This window comes from Eptatretus burgeri, chromosome 16, assembly GCF_056783735.1.
Source record: "Eptatretus burgeri isolate ZD-2024b chromosome 16, Ebu_testis_v1, whole genome shotgun sequence".
Taxonomy (NCBI): Eukaryota; Metazoa; Chordata; class Myxini; order Myxiniformes; family Myxinidae; genus Eptatretus; species Eptatretus burgeri.
The window spans coordinates 29,028,627-29,049,367 of record NC_140976.1 but is presented as its reverse complement, the minus strand read 5'-3'; the positions used below and the strand labels follow the sequence as shown (position 1 = coordinate 29,049,367).

Here is a 20,741-nt window from a genome sequence, read left to right as displayed (position 1 = left end):
AACCATGTGACCAATTACATCATACGTGTGAACCTTTTATTCCTCATGGACAGGCAGTTATACATGTAAAGTTTCGCCTCGATCTGTTCAGCCACTTCAGAGAAGATTTTTGAAGGTGTTAACAACAAAAAAACAATATGGTTGCCGAATCACGTGACCGATGACATCATGATTTTTTTTTCTGTGGACCATTTCATCCCCAGATGACCCTCAAAAATTTTCATACTGATTGGATGTGACATTCTACATATGCAATTATTACATCATAACGAGGGCGCCTATGACGTCATAAGAATCACACTCATTCCCCATGAGTACTTGCTATGTGGGTAATTCCAGCGTAACGGTCATAACATAGAGACAAAAATTGCATCACTAATGTTGAAATTTTGAAAAGGTTGGCCATATTACAGAGAGTTTCTTTATTACATACTGTAATTAGTCTCTATGGCTTTCTGATATTGGTACAAACCCCACTGTGTAGTCTACTACTGAAGCAAAAATCAACATTTAAGAGGCGTAACATCGAAATGGACACAACTAAAACTGGCCATAGCACAATTCTTAAATCCTGCAAAATAACGAATTTGTAGCATACCTTTCATTCACGGTAAGCAAACTAAGCATTAGTAGCATACTTTCTATATTACAATGATACGATCTGTCTGTTGTTTGTTAAAATATTTTGAAAAGTTCACTGTAACGGACGTAACTCAGCAATGTAACGGACGTAACCCATGCAATCACATATTGGATAGTCAATGCTAGGGCGCATTTTATGATATCTATACAATCTCTTACATACATCAGCGAACATTTGGTTGTCTAACAGCTTGTACACGCCTCATTGCTTGCATATGCCTCGTTGATGTTGATCTATAGGCACAGAGAGAAATGGACCAAATATGTTGATGAGTAGTTACAGCCTGATCCTATATCAGTAATATTCATCAGCAAATACTACTTTGGATTAAAACATTCATCAAATAGCCATATTTTCGACAAAATGATAACAGACAGAATGACTTACCGTTGGAAGACGTTGAGGCAGTTCTTTCAAGATGGCCGCCAAATCACGTGACATCATCCACGGAGTAAATATCGCATAAATTATGAAAATTCAGACCTAACTAAACACTGTCCAACAGAAATCCTTTTGAAAAATACATTTTCAAATTTTATGCTTCTTGTCCATTATTACGTGGAATTACCCATGTGCTAAGTTTCAATTTTTTCCTTGGTGTGGTTTCAGAGATAGAGGTCCAAAGTTTTCCCGTTTTTCCAATATCGCTGCCACACCACATGACATATGACGTCATGATTATCATTAAAAGATTCAACATGAGTACTCGCAATGATAGTGAAAATTTCGTCTCCATCCGACAACGGTGGCAGAGAAAATCACGTAAGTTCTGCGTAAACAGACAAACCAACAAACGGACAAACAAAGAAACGGACCCACATGCAATGCCCTCTCCGAATCCTTAGGCGAGGGTAAATACCATGCTATACAGTACAAAATCGTTTTTGTCCCTATCTTTCAATGGTGAAGAATCACTTAAAAAAATTAAATCATTCTCGTATCCAGATCCAGATCAGGATCTTCACCGAAATCGAATCAATTCTTCCTTGTCACACACCCACATCCACCAAGTTTCATCCGAATCCGTCCACAACTTTTTGAGATATTCTGTTGACAGACAAACAAACAAATGAAAAATCGTGCTTAGCACGACACTTGGCGAATTAGTTGACCTTTCTGTGTGGTGGTCCAAGCTGGAATGTCATGGAATGTGTGGTGTTTATTTGTTCGTACATTAATAAAATGACGCGACATCACAAATAACAATTATCAGGCGCGCGTTGTCATGGTAACGGCAGCAGATTGAAAATTTTCACAACTCATTTAAAGCCACCATGTGACATTCAACAACTTATCAACGGTGCTTGTTGCCTTCATTGTGATCGTAGAAAATATTTGAAAATACCTAGGAACATTGCTTTTCAACCAGCTTTACGATCCCATTATCAGGTTTGAAATATGTTGTAAAACAAAAATATGTATTTTATATGTGTGTTTTTCATGTTTTTGGTGACCCTGACCTTGACCTTGGGTCAATTTCGATCAAACTTTGTACACATGTTAGTATTACATGCATAAATAGACAGTATAAGTTTCAATATAATAAGTGCAAAACTGTTTGAGAAATAGCCATGTGTAATTCACAAAATTCTCCATTGGTTTATAATGGGCGATAATATAAAGTGATGCAGAATCCAGATCCTGATCTTGAACATCACCAAAAGTCACATATCCTTTTGCACTGTGGATTTCTATCAGCTGTTAAAATTTCATCCAAATCGGTTAAGAATTGTGACCTGTAGAACGAATAGAATTTTTTTAAATCACGCCAATAGCTAAAAACTATGACGTCATACGCTTGCGAAAACTGTGCATAATTTGTATTATTAACATGCATTTTAAAACATTTAGATATTCCATTGAAGTTTGTTTTGGCATAAACAGGAAGTCACTACGACTTCCGGTTACTGAGTTTTGTTCAAAAGCTTGTTTTCACCTTTTTTGACGTAACGTCGTGACGTTAAGTGCGATTATGACGTGATTTGATCCCAGACTATTTCAGCAAGATTGGCTATCACGTGTTAAAATTTTAGAATGATTGCTTCAGTAGTTTCGGCTGCACACGAGCGTAAATATTTTTTTTAAATGACGTCAATAGGCAAAACTTTGACGTCATACGCTTGCGAAAACTATGAGTAATTTGTAATAAGATGCATTTAGTAATCATTTAGATATTTGAATGAAGTTTAATTTGGCGTCAACCGGAAGTCGTAGCGGTCACTGAGTTATGTCCAAAAATGGGTTTTCACGTTGTGTGACGTCACCTCGTGACGTTTAGTCCGATTAAGACGGGGTTTGGACGCGGACCGTTTCAGGTGGATTGCCTATCAGGTGTAAAAATTTAAGAACGACTGGTCCAGCCGTTTGTGCTGTAGACGACCGGACAAAGAAACAAACAAACCAACAAACGGAACAGACCAACATACTTGACAAAATCGAAGATTTCGCCAAGTAACAAAAAGGGTTGAAACATAACTTCCTCCCTCAATAGTGAAGGTAAACAAAACACATATAACAAGTGCATTGTTATATATTTGCATATAAATGCAATATATTGCATATAAATGCATATAAATGCAATATATAAATATTGCATATAACAATATAACACAGGTCAGGTCAGGTATGGGAGCATGTGCCAGAACAGCGCGTCGCTGCGTCCACTTTCCGCCGGTACTCCAGGGGCCTCCGTCTGGCCATCCCCCAGGCAGATGCCAGGCCCATCCCCATCTCCTTGAGATGATGGTCAACCTGCTGCAACCATGAGGCACGTGGTCGGCCCACTGGCCTCCTCCACTCATGAGACTCCCTCGCTGAGAGAATCTGGTGAGCAGGATCAGCGTCAGGAAAACGAGCCACATGTCCATACAGCCGCAGCTGACGCTCACGGACTATGCAGGTAACAAATCTCATCCGAGTCTCTCTCAGCAACCGCTCGTTGGACACAAAATCCGACCAGCGATAGCCAAGGATTCTCCGAAGAGACCTGGTACCAAAGGAATTAAGTCTCCGTCTCAGATCCTTGGTCAAAGTCCAAGTCTCGCACCCATAGAGCAAGACTGGAAGTACCAAGGACCTGAAGACTCGGACTTTCGTCCTCCCGCACAGGTACCGGCAGCGCCACACCCCATGATCCAGTGAATCCATGACTCCCCAGGCCCGACCCAGACGTCTATTGACCTCCGGCTCACAACCTGCGGAGACATGAATATCACTGCCAAGGTAAGTGAATCTATCCACGACCTCAACATCCTCACCACAAACAGACACAGACAGGACAGCAGCATCCAAGATGTCACCGAAAGCCTGGATCTTTGTTTTGACCCAAGAAATCCGTAATCCCAACGGCTCCGACTCCTCATTCAGCACCTCGAGGGCCCCCAAGAGGATGTCTAAAGTCTCCGCAAAGATGACTGCATCATCTGCAAAATCAAGGTCCGAGATCTTGACATTGCCAAACGATGCACCGCAACTTGATCTCTCCGACATCCTCCCAAAAATCCAGTCCATACAAGTGCTGAAAAGTGTGGGGGCAAGTACACATCCCTGACGAACTCCAGTAACAACTGGAAATAAGTCAGAGGCGGTACCACCACACTTCACAGCACTCTCAGTACCAGAGTAGAGTTCAGACATCAGATCGATCAGTTTCGGTGGCACCCCACGAAGACCAAGAATCCTCCAGAGGACATCCCGATTCACTGAATCGAACGCTTTACAGAGATCAACATAGGCTGCAAGCAGCCCCTGCCGAAACTCTCGTCTGCGTTCGGTGAGGACACGAAGTGCAAGGATACGGTCAATCGTTGACCTCTTTGGTGTAAAGCCTGACTGCTCTGGACGCTGGTGCTCAAGCAGATGGTGGCGAACCCTATCAAGAATTATCCGAGCAAAGACCTTGCCCGGCACTGAGAGCAGCGTCACCCCTCGGTAGTTGTTGCAGTCTTGGCGATCACCCTTCCCTTTCCAGAGAGGGACAACAAGGCCCCTCTTCCAGTCAGTTGGGATGATGCCTGTGTTCCAGGCAGAGCACAAAACTGCATGCAACGACGCGAGTGCAGCATTTCCACCAGCCTTGAGAAGTTCGGCATGGATGCCACAGATCCCTGGAGCTTTGCCCCGTTTCAACTGGTTCACCGCAGCCCGTGTTTCCACAAGCGATGGTGGACCACAGTTGATTCGAGGGTCAGCAACAGGGATTGTAACACCCTTGACGTCCAACTCGACAGCTGGGGGATCAGCCTGGTACAACCGCTCAAAGTAACCGGCCCAGCGGGCCTTCACTTCAGACTCCTCTGTCAAGAGCCTACCACTCTCTGCTTGAACTGCAGTGCTCCGAGGGATGGGCTTGGATGAACGTAATGCGCGAATTCCCCTGTAAGCGGGACGAGAATCACCTGTCCATAGGTGATGCTCTACCCCTCACAGATTCCTCGCACATAGGCCTCCTTGTCCACCCTCAGTGCACGTACAGTTTTACGCCTCAGCTCCCTGAACAGCTCAGCTCTGCCATTCAGCCTGGCCCTGCGACTCTGGTCAATGGTATCCAGTGTCCCTTGAGAGACAAAATTCTTCTTTGCCCTGCGGTGAACTCCAAGGCATCCACCGGCAACATCAAGGACGGTGGTCTTGAAGGTGCTCCACAACTCTTCAGGACCCCCAAAGCACCCAGACCCCCCAAGTGTCCACTCAGCCTGTTCGCAAACTCCTCAGCTACTCTCTCATCCCTGAGCTTGGCAACATCCAGCCTAGGCTGGGATGGTACCATTCTCCAGGATTTAAGGTGCAGCTTTAGAGTTGCTACAACAAGCCTGTGGTCAGTATTGAGGAACTGAGCACTCCGGTAGACCCTGCAGTTCTGGATCATCCTCCAACGACCGTCAATGAGGACATGGTCAATCTCCTTTGCCACACCGCCAGCGTTGGAATACCAAGTCCAGCGATGAGCTTGTGGGCGCTGAAACCATGAACCAGCCACCCTAAGTCCATGACTTCTTGCAAAGTCAAGGAACTTAGTGCTATTCTGGTTCATAGTTCCTGACCCATGGGGACCAACACACACCTCATAACCATCCCTATCAGTTCCAGTCGATGCATTGAAATCCCCCAAGACTAGAAGTGTATCTCGTCTGGGGCACTGATCAACCACAGACTCGAGTGTGGCGTAGAATGTGTCCTTCACGGTAAGATCACTCGCCTCAGTCGGAGCATAAATAGAGACCAGGGAAATGACACCTAAGGAGTGACGAATCCTTAATCTCATAATACGCTCGTTGACCGGTGTTACCTCAATTATCATTGGGGTCAGCTTATTGGACACAGCTACAGCAACTCCTTGGGTATGGTAACCATCAGAGCGACCAGACCAATAGTAGGTGTAACCACCCACCATTATCTCGCCACAATCCGGTCTCCGAACCTCAGAGAGAGCTGCAATCCCGATGTCCAAACGCTTGAGCTCAGATGATAACAGAGACAGGTGATCATCCTCTCTTAGGGATAGGACATTCCAGGCACCCACCCGAAGGGACCGCCTCAGGTTAACCCAAGGAGACCGCCGTCTGGTGGACGACACCTCAGCACCACTCCGACACACTCTCCCGCAATCTGACCCAGGGATGTTACCCCGTGGTTTCCCTCCTATCATCAAAGATTGGGGGTCCCGAAGGCTTTGCCCCAATCCCATCATCCGGTGAGCTGCCCTGCGAAGGGAAGCTGCACAGGACGTACTCCCACGGAGTGGGTTTTCAGATTTTTTTGCGTTTTTGCGTTTTGCGGAATGAAGCGTTTTACGGTGGCTGGAGTGCAAATCCTGCCACCAACCTCCTAATAAGAAGTAACCCAACTGCAGGAGGACGTCCGCAGACACAGTTGGGCACTAGATATGGATGGCCGTTGGCTCACAAGGAGCTCCTCCGCCCTTTGACAGGTTTTGTTTTTAATCCTGCTGGGTGTACATATCCAAACACCCTCCTCACCAGAAAACCTGGTGGGGGAGACGGTTTAGTCGCCGACAACCCGACCATGGAACAGGTTAGTACAGGTTTACATGGTACCTGTAGCAGGTCACAGATCGAACCTGACCTGACAAAAATAACACACAAAGGTTACAAAATATAACACACAAAGGTAAAAAGGGGGGAAAAAAAAAACATTTCTACATTGAATGCAATTAAAAAGTACAATGTTGGAAAAAAATAAAATGAAAACAAATAATCAGGTGAAATAAACATTGTCGTTAATAAAGGCAAAGGATGGTACATCCTGGTACATTCGAGAGGTGTGCGCACTTGTCTTTCAGACCAGCTGTAAATTGGCACCCTGGTGATTCAGATACAGGGAGATACATCAATGTGCACACCATGCATCGGAAGGAAGTGAAGACAAGTCTGCCAGTACTGGTCATTGGTGGACCTTAAATATCCCACGGTGTGCTTCGCAAAAATTAGGCGAGTTATCGCTGGAACACAAAACAAATTATGAAATTGTTACAAAAATTACCTCCCATGGAACATTAGGCCTGATGAGTCGTCAGTTTGTGAAAGATTTGGGCAAAAACTTCAAAACTCCCCTAACCAACAAGAATGTAGTAATAGTGGTGGTAGTAGTAGTGGTGGTAGTGATAGTGGTCATAGTAATCGTGGTGATAGTAGTAGTGCTGGTGGCAGTAGTAGTGATAGTGGCAGTACATCACGAACCATATGTTGACGATGATTTGTTGGACATGTTTGTTCAGTTATAAAAAAAATAAACTATGAAAGTACTTGTACAAATATCAATCCATTCAATGTCTACACTTTATAAGATTTTAAAAGCTTTGCCTCTTATCTCCTCTCAGCCTCCGGCCCAAGAAAAATCACATTTTATGATATTTCCACTCAAACTGATGCAAGTTTCTCAAATCAGTCTCAATCAATTTAAAACAGGGCAATGAATAACATACCAAGATTACCAGTGATATTACAGTCGTTAACCATGTAAAATGTGAATGATACACCTTTGTCTTCTCCACCAGTATAATTAAAGGTGTTGGAGCACAAGAGAAATATTGACTGTACACAGGATTCAAACCTCTGCCACACAATTCTATAAAGATGCAAAATATCGTTTTTCACCATGTTTAGGTCACGTGCAGGTTAAAGAGCCTTCTCGGCGATACAAAGGGGAAATTGTGTACTGTATCCCCAGATGGTCCCTTCCCAGCACTGCCCACATGACTCATTACAGTCAAATATTAAACAGATTCAATAAACTCCTCGGGTTCACCCAAACACCACAATGCAATATGCCTGCTCCGCATTATGCCTTTTGCCACAGATTTACATTCTCGTCTCCCTGCTGAATTCCCACGGATTCAGACTAATGAATGCCTTGCAAGATCAGTACTTCAATTTGGCTGAAACTCCAGCACGTTTGCACGCACGTTCGATCGAAGCATGAGGTTATTGATCGCCCCAGCACTCAGTAAGTGTGCACAGGAGCAGTGTGTGTGTGTGTGTGTGTGTGTGTGTGTGTGTGTGTGTGTGTGTGTGTGTGTGTGTGTGTGTGTGTGTGTGTGTGTGTGTGTGTGTGTGTGTGTGTGTGTGTGTAAGAGGAGCAGCGATTCCCAATTGCATTGAAAGGTTTTAAAACACACAAATGGAACAAACACAGCAAGCCGTTCATATCGCTTTCATCCGGTATTCTTCAATTGGAACAGATCTGACCAAGTCATTCATATGTAATAAGGACTTGAATGAGAATTTGTCCCTCGCTCTTCCAACTCAGATTATTATATGAGTATATAATTGATAAATAGAGTCTAATTGCTGAATACATTTGGGAGATGATCCATTGCAAGTTTGACCGTTTACACACATCTTCCTCTACCATGAGGTTCTCAAACATCATTATGCCGCTCCACATGAGCCATCACCAGCTACCTAGGTTGACCATTTACCAACAGAAGAGAGTCAACTCAGACATCCATCGCCATGCTGGTTTGTGAAACAGAAGAAATACAAGGTGAGATTTGATTCCCTCTGCATCCTTTCCTGCCCTTTCCACATCTCACTCCTTGGACATCTTGCGCTCTCCAACTCCGAATGTTCCGAGTTAGATTTGACACCGTCCCCCTTTACCTTTGAAAACTCCAACTGCACTGGGTCCTCAAATTCACTAAACAGGAACCTTCTGTCTGTTCTCTTCAGCTGACAATTTAACTTTCCAGAATGTGCAAACATCACCCACATTCACAAGAAGGATGCCAAAACGAATCTCCTCAACGGCAGACTCACCGCTCTCCTCGTCTTCGTAAACAAGGTAATGGATTTCAAAACTACAACCAACAATAACCAATTTTACTTTACAGGCTATATGCTTTCAGAGCATTAGTTTAGCTTTTTTCAGAGGTATTACATGCTTTTCACACAGTCCAGCAACCAACCCTGCTTGATGTGCTCTGTGCTAGTGGCAAAGGGTGGATGTTCCAACAGGATGTTGAAAGGTAATTAGAGGGTGGAGGGGGATGCACCACTACAAAAGAATGTCCAAGCAGGGGAGGATACAGGATTTTTGGGGAAAAGCAATCCATACACATGTCCGCAATAGAAGTCCAGTAAATGTAACAAGAACATCAAGGACAGGAATGTTGCGCCATTGACTAAACTTGCCCTTGAAGAAGTAGTATTCCAAGCCATGCTACAGACTCGGGTGGGGGGCACGCAATGGTAATTAATTCACTGGGGATGTGTTGCGGAAACAACCCCTACCCTACTTTTGAACAGCAGCTGCTCCGAATGAGTGTCGTTCTGATAGCTATGTAGTTTTCTGAGGATTTTGTAGAATTTTTAGACATTGAAAATCTGTCAAGATGTGTTCAAGTTATTAGTTAAATGACAATTAAGTTTCCGTTCAATTCCCCTGCACCCTCATAGCGAAATTAAATGTTGAATTTTTACTTTAGATACATAATACATACATGCACCCCAACAATGTTGGCTTCACCACAGAATCGTGCCAACTCCAGCCTATCCTCACATGTGGAGAGGCTAAGTGTAACCATCATACAGATATATCAATTGGTGATTCACACTTTAAATGCCCAAACTAACAGGGAGGTATGTGTCAGCAAATGTGTGACTGAGGAGAGATATAAGGACATTACAAAGGGGAGAGGGTAGGAGGAGCAAGATCAGAAGGGAGAAGATAATAGAGTGAAAAAACATCAACCTGTCTGTGCTGGGTGAGAAGCAGTTCCTGAAAGTCAACCTCCTGTTGCGAAATGCCATTGACACCATGGCCTCAAGAGTAGAAAATGGGATGCAGCAGCACCAGCTAATATTGGGGAGCCAATTCCATACACCTTGAAAGAAGGCATTGTAGACCATGAGAAGCTGTTCAGAAAACGTGATGAAGAACTTGGCACTTCGGAGAATTCAGAGGCACTGGCTGGCTAGAGAGACCAACTTTGAGACGTGATCTACCCAAAACAGGTTTTAGCTGATAGTGAGGCCCAGGAGCTCCAGAAACTACATCTTCCAAAAACCGACCACATAAATAAATTTTCAATGATCTTTTCATCAGTGATCTCTCCGACTCTCTGGAAAATCCTCTTTATCTCTTTGCTGATGACTCCACCCTCTGTCGTACCATTAGTCATCCCTCAGACCTGCAAGCCACAGCTTCTTTGCTCTCTGCAGATCTGGATAAAAATCACAAACTGGTCCAACACGTGGAAAATGTCTTTCAATCCTGACAAATCTCACACTCTCATTATGTCTCTCCAATAGGACCATTTAGAAAACGCCCCCATCTACTTTCTCAACAATCCTCTGGAAGAAGTCCTTTCATTGAAGCTTCTGGATCTCACTATCTGCCACGATCTTTCCTGGGAAAGCCACATATCCAACATGGCTTCCAAAGCCAATCGCTGACTGGGCATCCTCTATTGTGCAAAGTCTTTCCTTGACCCACCTGAACTCCTGACCATTTACAAAGATTTTGTCCACAGCCTGATGGAGTACTGCTCTCCCCTCTGGGCTGGTGTTCCTGCATCTCACCTTTCTCTGCTTCACGCTGTAGAAACCAAGGCATTTAGGATCATTGGTATCCCCCACGATGAGGCTGAGTCTTTGGGCCTCTCACTCTCTCACCGCAGGCAGGTCGGTGGTCTTTCTGTCTTCTACCGTCTCCTCTCCAGTCTCACCACCCCGCCCCCCCCACTCTGTCTGCAATTTGTCCCCACCATATTTCTGCAGGACGCTCAAGGTCCGCCAACAACCCCCTTTTCGTAAAACTACCAAAATCACGAATCACTGCTCACCTTCACTCTTTCATTCCTCTTTTTTCTCCATCTTTGGAATAAACTCCCACACTCTCTTCAATCCCATTGTTGCCTTCAAACCTTCAACACAGCAGTTCACCACCACCTCTTATCTTCCCCCATCCATCTCTTCTCCAATGGCTTGATTTCCGATCATCAATTTGGTTTCATACCAGGTCACTCTACCCTGGATATGCTGCTTCTGCTCTCCCAACAATGGATGGAGGTACTCAATGCCAGACATGAAATCAGAGCCATATCCCGAGTCATATCACGTGCTTTTGACAAGGTTTGGCACCCTGCCCACCAAACTCTCTACCTATGGTATCCAAAGCCATCTCCACTCATGGCTCCCAGACTTACTCTCCTGTCGCAACTGACGTGCAGCCCTAAATGGTGTTCTTTCATCCCCTCTTCCTGTCCAGGCAGGAGTTCCTCTCAAGGCAGCGTTCTGGACTCCGTTCTTTTTCTGGTTTTCATCAATGATCTCTCCGACTCTGGAAAATCCTCTATATCTCTTTGCTGATGACTCCACCCTCTGCCACCTCTTATCTTCCCCCATCCAAAACCTCGATCTTTTCTACCCCCGTTAATCCACCCCAAACCCACCTCCTTCAAATTCCCTGCTTTCTTTTCTGAAAGTACCTGTAATGTCCATCTTGTATACCCCGTGTTCCCCGCCCCATCCCTCTCTCTTCCACAGATCTCCTCCTGTCTCTGTTCCCCCACTCTTTTGTCCTTCCCTCTCCTGCCCCTCTTGTCTAATGCCCCCCCCCTCCTGCTGTGTGTTGTGTGTTAGCTCATATACGAGCCTCGTCAATGTGTAGAAAAAAAATTGGGGAATTTACCAGTTGGACCTTTTGGAAGGAGAATGTGAGTGTGTGGAACCTTACTCCATGAAACTATGTTCTTGGCAAGGAAAGATGGAGGGTGTTCGGGCCCTCTGGACTCCTACCTCCCTGTATCTGCCAACAAGTGGTATCAATATCCTGCCCTACACCTTTTGCCGATTCTCTCCATACCTCTGAAGGTAAAGATCATTTTGTCTTTGTCATCAGCAACCTCTCGATAATCCCTGTATTTGTCAAAGTTCCTTCCTTAAGGCCCGGTCACACCTTGACGTTTTAGCCAGCGATGGCAACGTATTAAAATTTATGTAAAACGCTGGCTGACGTTGAACTTTTGATGTTTTTTTTTAAAGATTCGGACGTATTCATAGCGACTTGGTCTTATGTATAACGCATTGGTAACGGACACAGAACGTTTCGTTGTGTTATAGATAACTTATACCAACGAATGCTGAACCTGTTGTCATCCTACACAACCGATGCCCAACGATAGTCTAACTTAGGCATAGCGCGTTGCACGCATCGCCGACGATGTCGTGACGTAGCCTATTAAAAGGCTGACGCACAACGATTCGAATCATAACTGCCGTAGAAATGGAAGTGTCAACATCGCGGTCACACCTTGGCGATCTTGCCAACGTATGCCGACATAAGAAAAATATGTCTAAAACGTTGGGGCACGTCAGATACGGTATGAGTAAGTTTGGTATACGTGAGTACAACGCTAAAGTACGCTATCATACGTCGTAGTAAGTAGAGTACGTCAAGAAATTTTAAACATGTTCAAAATTTTACGACGTACTCGGCGTATGACACACGTTCCGCATGCGATGGGGATAAGTTTTACACACGATATGTGGATGCTTACACACGTCCACAAAGGCTACTTATAAGCTACTCATAAGTCGAAACATGTCGCGGTAATGTCTTTTTTACGCGAAACTTATTTCTAACTTATGTTTGACGTGCTTTGAACCAATTCTTTACGTAGTCCCAACACACATCGACGTATGTAGACGTATTCCAATGACGTCCTCCGGTCGACAAAAAAAAATAAATTAACGTGTTTCTAGCTTACAACTGCCATATAAAGACGTGTTCCCAGCGGTTTTGGGAATTGGTATATAAAAATGGTGTTCATAAAAGGGGAACCCAACAGTGTTTTCGAGTCCTTTTTGAGTCGATGTCCATGTCAGCAGTAACTAACAGTATCAGTATCAGTATTAGTATTAGTATTAGTAGTAGTTTGTTCATGTTGGCAGTAGTAGGTGAGTGTGAGGGGGAGGGTGGTGGGTTATGATGGATCCTCCTTGCGTTTAACGATTTAACGATTTAAATGATAAACTCAACGATTTAAATGGCTGCATCTCCACTATTGAAAGTAGACGCTTGCGCTCAACAATTGGATTTTTTTACACTCAACGACTTTTAAACGGTACCACTCAGCTACTTTCATTGTTTACAATGAACGATTTAAATTGCTGTCACTCGCCTTTGTTTTTTGACGCTGGGGTTTGGAAATTTGAAGCGTTTCTTCTGAACGTGTTAAAACGCTCAAACTCGACTATTTTAAATAGACGCTGCCGATGGACAATTGGAATCTTAGCCAAGCTAGACATCGAAGTGTGAACATCCTCGTCATGCCGAAGAAAAGTTTGAAGAATGCTGCAAATAAGTGTCCTGGCCGTGGCCGTGGACGCTGACGCAAGGACGATCCATTATACCGACGTCTTTCAGCCTATGAGTAACTTAAAAGTAACGTCTGTCGATGTGTGGCAACGATCGCGTAACGTGCCAACAACACGTTAATCATAGGTTAGAAATAAGTTTCGGGTACGCTAAACATTACCTCAGCGTGTCTCAACTTATGATTAACTTACAAGTAGCATGTGTTGACGTCTGTCAACGATCGCAGACCGCGCATACAACTTGTGGCCAGCGTAGCGGAACGTGTGAGTCATACGCCGGCATACGTCGTGAAATTTCAAGCATGAAAAAATTTGAGGACAACCAAAAAGTACAACGTTTAAAGCCAACGTACAACGACGTATGGCAGTGTTTTTCAGCGTGCTCTCAATGTTATCAAAACTTACCCATAACGTATTCAACGTGTGCCAGCGTTTTAGAAAAAAAATTCAAAAATCGGCATACGTTGGCTAAAACGTCAAGGTGTGACCGGGCCTTTAGTGTCAGATATACTGCGGTTTCTTACACGTTACAGTTAATCTTGAGGTCAGCAATTTGTCCACTACCAAGAACATAACACAAGTTGTGAACAAGTTTGACATCCTCACTTTTATTATCTCTGCGCTTCAAAAAAAAACAAAAAAAATAAAACAGTGATATTGTTATCGGCTCTGTTTGTCTGCCCGTCCGTCCATCCATTCGTCACACTATCTCCTCACAAACCAGTTGTGCAGAAATTCATCAAACTTGATAGTTATGGTCACCACATGTCAAGAAGGTGCGAAAGCAGTATCATTTTTGGCATGCCCTCTCGGGCCCTGGGGCAGGGTCAAAAGGTCAAATACCCAAAAATGTCATAACATACGAGCACATTTTAAACGTTTTAAAATGACACTTTGAATGTGCAATCAACATTGGGGGATGCATGAAATATGTAACGAATTTTTTGCATTTGACCCTCGGTTCATGCCCCAGGGGATGGGGACTCAGGTTCGCAAGAGTCAAAACAGAAGAAAAAAATTTAACTCAAAATTTGATATTGGGTCATTCCTGGTGGAACTCTTTGCCATCTTTCAACTTCACTTCAAGTGGGAAACGTGGCGATTTGTGATGGCGCACCATCATTGACTTCCTCTAGTTTTATTATGGAAAGGCTTTCACACATGATCGTGCATTTTACTGTGGCCAACACCTATAAAATATGTAGAACTTCTCGACAAACCCACGAGACATAACCTGTCCTGGAAAGGAAAGACCACATACCAATCTGGAGTAAAAAATGGCATGTCAACTAAATATAATTTGCTGAGCCAAGCTTTTAGAATGGAACATGAGAGTTAAATAGCCCATGATGGATGGTGAATGCAGTATTAACCCTATATCCACTTGGCAGTACCCAATGGCTAGGTCAAGTATGGAGTGGCATGTGAGCACTTCATTAGTCAAACTCACTGTGTGGGAATTTCAGACTGGAGAGCTGATGGTGTTCTCGCCTGCAATGCCAACAATGCATGGCGGGTTTCAGATCTGTTCAGCATGACCCAGAATAACTTCTCTCACTTGATCTGGTTGTACCTTTTTCACCTGTGCTGGTGCTCCTTGTATTCTTGGTTTTAGAGGAAAACTGTCCCCTTTGTTATTGGTTATAGAGGGAATCTGTCCCCTTGTATTCTTGTTTTAGAGGGAAACTGCCCCCCTTGTATTCCTGGTTTTAGAATGAACCTGTCCACTTGCAATCCTAGTTTTAGAGGGAAGCTGTGCTTTTCTGTTCTCAGCTTTGGAGTGAAGCTGTCTCCTTGTATTCTTGGTTTTATAGGGGAACTGTCACCTTGTGTTCTTGGTTGGAGAGGAAAGCTGTCCTCTTGTGTTCTTGGTTTTAAAGGGAAACTGTCTCCTTGTATTATTGGTGGTAGAGGGAAGATGTCCTCTTGTTTTCTTGGTTTTAGAGGAAAGCTGTCCCTTTGTATTCTTGGTTTTCGAGGGAAACTGTGTCCTTGTGTTCTTGGTTTTAGAGGAAAGCTGTCCTCTTGTTTTCTTGGTTTTAATGGGAAACTGTCTAATCATATTATTGGTTTTAGAGGGAAGCTACCCCCTTGTGTCCTTGGATTTAGAGGAAAGCTGTCCCCTTTTATTTTGGGTTTTAGTGGAAAACTGTCCCTTTGAATTCTTTGTTTTATAGGGAAAGTGTCCCGTTGTGTTCTTGGTTTTGGAGGGAAGCTGTCCCTTTGTATTCTCTCTTTGAGAGCAAAAGTGTCCCCTTGTATTATTGGTTGAAGAGGGAAGCTATCCCCTTGTGTTCTTGGTTGTTGAGGGAAACTGTCCCCTTGTTTAGTTGGTTGTAGAGGGAAGCTATCCCCTGGTGTTCTTGGCATTCGAAGGAAGCTGTCTCCTATTATTCTTTGTTTTAGAGGGAAGCCGTCCCCTTGTTTTCTTGGTTGTTGAGGGAAACTGTCCTCTGTGTTCTTGATTGGAGAGGGAAGCTGTCTCCTATTATTCTTGGTTTTAGAGGGAAGCCGTCCCCTTGTTTTCTTGGTTGTTGAGGGAAACTGTCCTCTGTGTTCTTGATTGGAGAGGGAAGCTGTCTCCTATTATTCTTGGTTTTAGAGGGAAGCCGTCTCCTTGTTTTCTTGGTTGTTGAGGGAAACTGTCCTCTGTGTTCTTGATTGGAGAGGGAAGCTGTCTCCTATTATTCTTGGTTTTAGAGGGAAGCCGTCCCCTTGTTTTCTTGGTTGTTGAGGGAAACTGTCCTCTGTGTTCTTGATTGGAGAGGGAAGCTGTCTCCTATTATTCTTGGTTTTAGAGGGAAGCCGTCTCCTTGTTTTCTTGGTTGTAGAGGGAAACTGTCCCCTGTGTTCTTGGTTGGAGAGGGAAGCTGTCCCCTTGTGTTATTGGCTTTAGAGAGAAAGTCTCCCCGATTAATTTATTGGCTTTCGAGGGAAACTGCTCCCTCGTATTCTTGTCTTCAGTTATCTTGACTTTAGATGGAAACTGTCTGAGTATTCTTGGCTTTGGAAGAAATCTGTCCCCTCATATTCTTAGATTTGGTGGGAAGCTGCCCTCTTTTGTTGCTGCATTTTGAGGGAAGCTGTTCCCTTTTATTCTCGGATTTGGAGGGAGCCATCTCGATTTTTTATTCTCAACTTTCATCCACAGTCTGATAGAGTATTGCTCTCCCCTCCAGTGTGGTGCTCCTGTCTCACACCTAGCTCGACTTCATGCTTTGGAAACCAAAGCGTTTATGATCATTGGTATCTCCCACGATGAAGCTGAGGCTTTGTGTCTCTCACTATTTCACCGGAAGCAGGTCGGTGGTCTTTGTCTTCTACCATCTCCTTTCTGGCATTGCCCCCCCTGCTTTGTCTGTGATCTGTCCCCCCCCCCCCATATTTCCACAGGGTGCCCAAGTTCCACCAAAAAAAAATCCTTCTGGTGAAACTGCCAAAATCAAGAATCACTGCTCACCTTCACTGTTCATTCCTCTTTTTCACGCGCCTCTGGAGCAAACTCCCACACTCTCCACAATCCCACTCTTCCATCCAGGTCTTGAAAACAGCTATTCACCACCATCTCTTATCTTCCCTCATCAAAAATCATGATTATTTTCTACCTCTGTTAATCTACCCCAAACTCACTTCCTTCAAATCTGTTTTTCTTCCTGAAAGTCCCTGTCGTGTCCATCTTGTTTACCCCACGAATCCCGCCCCATCCGTCTCCCTTCCACAGATCTCCTATTGTCTTTGTTCCCCACTAATTTGTGCTTCCCTCTCCCACCCCTCTTGTCTCCTGCCTTGTTATCTGTGGTCTGTCTAAAAAGTAACAGGACTGACTTCACAGAAATTTTATTCCAAGAAATATATTGAAATCACAGCTTGTCCCCTTCAAAATAATTTCCCTCCAGTCTCACACACTTATCCATTCTCTTCTTCCACGCTTCGATGCACTCCCAGAAGGCTTCTTCTGGAATCCTCTGTAGCTCTGTCATAACAGCCCTTTTGATGGCCTCCACATCAGGAAATCGGGTCCCCTTGATCACCCCCTTGAGCTTGGGGAATAAGAAAAAAATCACAAGGGACCAAGTCTGGTGAATATGAGGGTTGCCCCAGAGTTGGCACGTTTCTCTCCGCCAGAAACTGTTGGATGCTCAGGGCACTGTGAGCAGGGGCATTGTCATGGTGGAGCACCCACGCGTTGTTCTCCCACAGATCCCTCCTCTTGTCCCGGACTGATCTCATGAGGCGCCGGAGGATCTCCTTGTAAATGTGTTGATTCACCGTTTGACCCTGTGGTGGAAACTCGAAGTGGACGATGCCCTTGATGTCAAAAAACGCGATGAGATCACCTTGACCTTCGACTTCGACATCCTTGCTTTCTTTGGTCTTGGTGATGCTGGACTTTTCCACTGACGACTCTGCCATTTGGTTTTGGGATCGTATTCGAAAATCCACGATTCATCACCAGTAATGATTCTCTCGAGCAGGTCTGGATCGTCCTCGAGGCGCTCGATAATGTCTTGACAGACAGTGACTCTTTGCTCTTTCTGGTCCTCGGACAACAGCTTGGAGACCATCTTTGCGCACACCTTGCGCATTGCGAGATTTTCAGTGATGATGCTCTAGAGTCTAGACAGTGTCCTTGTTGATGGAAAGTTCCTCAGCAATCATCCGCACCACGAGTCGACGATCTGCGCGCACCATCTGCTTCACACGCTCGATGTTGTCCACCGTTCTGCTCATTGATGGTCTTCCGGACCGTGGATCATCTTCAACCTCCTCCCGTCCCTTTGAACCTCTTGCGCCATTCAAATGCACGTGTACGTGACATCATTTCTTCCCTGTAGACTTGCTGCAGCATTGCGAAGGATTCGGCAGGTGTTTTGCCAAGCTTGGCAAGAAACTTCAGATTGGCTCTCTGCTCACGACTCATAGCGCGATGAATCAGACTAGACAATGTGTAAAGCACGACTTGTAAAAAAACACACAATGAGCGCATTCAACCATCACCAATCATATATAATGCTGGAATGTTGCAAAAAACTGTGACGCAACCCGTTCATTCAAGTTGTGTAAGTGGAGCACACAGCAGGCTCAGTCCAGTTACTTTTTATACGGACCTCGTATGTTTGTGTGCGTTAGCTCTTACATAATCCTCAACATGGTATACTTAAAAAGAAGAAGAAGCAGTTCATTAGGTCATCTCTTTGAGCATGACCTAATAATATGGGTGTCGATGTCCTTCAACCCGTCCGTTCACAATGAAGTTAAAGCGGGAGATCTGGTCATTAGTGATCCTGATAGAGGTCGATGAGACGTACACGATGGTATGACTTTCAAGGTCACCGAAGGTCAAGGTCAAGGTCACGAGGCCTTTGAAGTTGCAAAAATGGCGATTTTCAAATTCTATCTCATCCGCCATTTCTCAAGTGATCTTGAATTTGATTGTAGCATATGAATCTATGGGACAATATCTAAATTTGGTCAGGCCGGATTTTCGATATTCGCTTTCGTTTTCACGTCACGTGACTTCAAATTTGGCCAAAAATCCTTCCTGGCCCGAGAATACTACACCCTAGTAACAGGAACTCATGCTTGTATATTTATACATTTTCCGCCGAAGGTGCAAAAGTTTCAAAACCCGGAATGTAAACGTCTGCATTTATTTTCAAAATACAATTTCGTGCACACACGCGCCAAAATGCCGAGTCATTTTTAACCAAACTGCGCAGTTGTCTACGGTCATAACTGAACATTAAGAACTTTTGGTATTATAGAGATGACCGTCACCCCCACAAGGGGGTAATTTTTTTAGTCTAGTCTTTGTCGGGAATATGTCCCCTTTTAACCTAGACTTTGGAGGGAAGCTGTCCTCCTTTATTCTAAATACCGAGTGTGTCATTAACATTTAATAAATGCAACGCTATTAAAGTTATTAGAATTTTTTTCTTTTTCAATTCAATTTTTTTTTTCTATTGCAGGTTTGTATGAGCAATCGTTTGGAGGAAAAACTGCAAACATCAAAGTGCAACGTTAATTTTAAAGATGGCATTGACAACTGAACAAAAGATCTCCATTGTGAAGTCTTACTTTGCCACAAAGTCATTTAAACAGACTCAAACATGATCCGGAAAGAAGTTCGACACCAGATTAGCCCGAGATAAATAAGTCTGCTATTTTACGATTGACAAAGAGTTTTAAGTCTCACACGACAGTACAAAATCTTAATTGCTCAAAGTCTGGTCACCCGAGGATTGCAATATCATGAGAAAACATTGAAACGGTCGATGAAACAGCTTGAGGAGCCACAGGAAATTGGTGTCGTTGATCTCAAGAATTGAACTTATCTTTATCAAGTACACAAATCATTCTGAAGCAGGAACTAAAAATGTACCCGTACCGCATACAAGTGAAGCACAAACTAACAGACAATGATAAACAACTTCAGGTGATGATGTGTAAATGGTTTGAGGAAAGAAATGCGTGGGGATCCAAATTTTCTGAGTAATGTGTGGTTTTCTGATGAGGTCTACTATATTTTGAGTGGTCATGTTAACTCTTAACAATATCCCCCTTCCGCCACGTGGCGGGGGATAAAAACAACGTGTTTTGGGGCTCTAGTTCTTCTGATGAAGTTCTTGAAAGGCCGTTTCGCAACCAGAAATATGCTGCATGGGTGGACAAAAACGAATCTGGCATCATTGGGCCTTTCTGGTTTCAAGATGAAAAAGGGAAATTGGTAACGCTAACCACTGAACGGTACTTCAAAGTTATCCAGAAGTCCAGGGTTGCATTAACGAGGAAGCACCACATCGACAGGGCTGTGCAATGGTTTTAGCAAGATGGGGCCACACTTCACACTTCCAACAGATCAATGCAGTGGCTTCAACAGAAATTCAGCAATCAAATTGTCTCTAGGACAGATGTTGAATAGGCGCCCCATTCCCCATTCCTATGTATCCTCAACCCACCTGACTTCGATATTTAGGGTTACATGAAGGATAGAGTCTACTAGTGGAGACCTCGGACGATTGACGACCTCAAAAAAATGTAATTGCCACCAACATCAAAGCTATCGTGGTTCAGGAATACAGCCGAGTTATCGACAACTTCACTCGTTTCATTTTCTGTGTGTTACTTTATTCTACATATAAAAAGGTTCTTATGTATAACTTTCATCTTGTTTCCATAGAAAATTAAAAAAAAAAATGTAAAAACAACTTTGGGTTTTCTTTTTTTTTAAAAATGAAACACCCTGTATTACTGACTAC

At 44.0% G+C, this 20,741-nt stretch overlaps 2 long non-coding RNA genes across 7 annotated transcripts in view; one reads left to right on the top strand and one right to left on the bottom strand.

Annotated features, from left to right (window-relative positions):
- The window catches only part of LOC147010788 (uncharacterized), a 175,745-nt gene that overhangs the window by 109,208 nt on the left and 45,796 nt on the right, over positions 1 to 20,741 (bottom strand). The window contains exon 1 of one of the 6 annotated variants that reach the window (XR_015052223.1): positions 8,920 to 9,168. The exons of 4 other annotated variants lie outside the window; for them this stretch is intronic. This is a non-coding gene — a long non-coding RNA (uncharacterized LOC147010788). Of the gene's footprint in view, positions 1 to 8,919; positions 9,169 to 20,741 lie in introns of those variants that run through there. One more of the 6 variants, XR_015052220.1, reaches the window with a different exon arrangement.
- LOC147010789 (uncharacterized) lies at positions 6,768 to 20,734 on the top strand. The gene is made up of 3 exons (XR_015052225.1): positions 6,768 to 8,647; positions 8,833 to 8,944; positions 19,452 to 20,734. It is a non-coding gene; the product is annotated as an uncharacterized LOC147010789 (long non-coding RNA).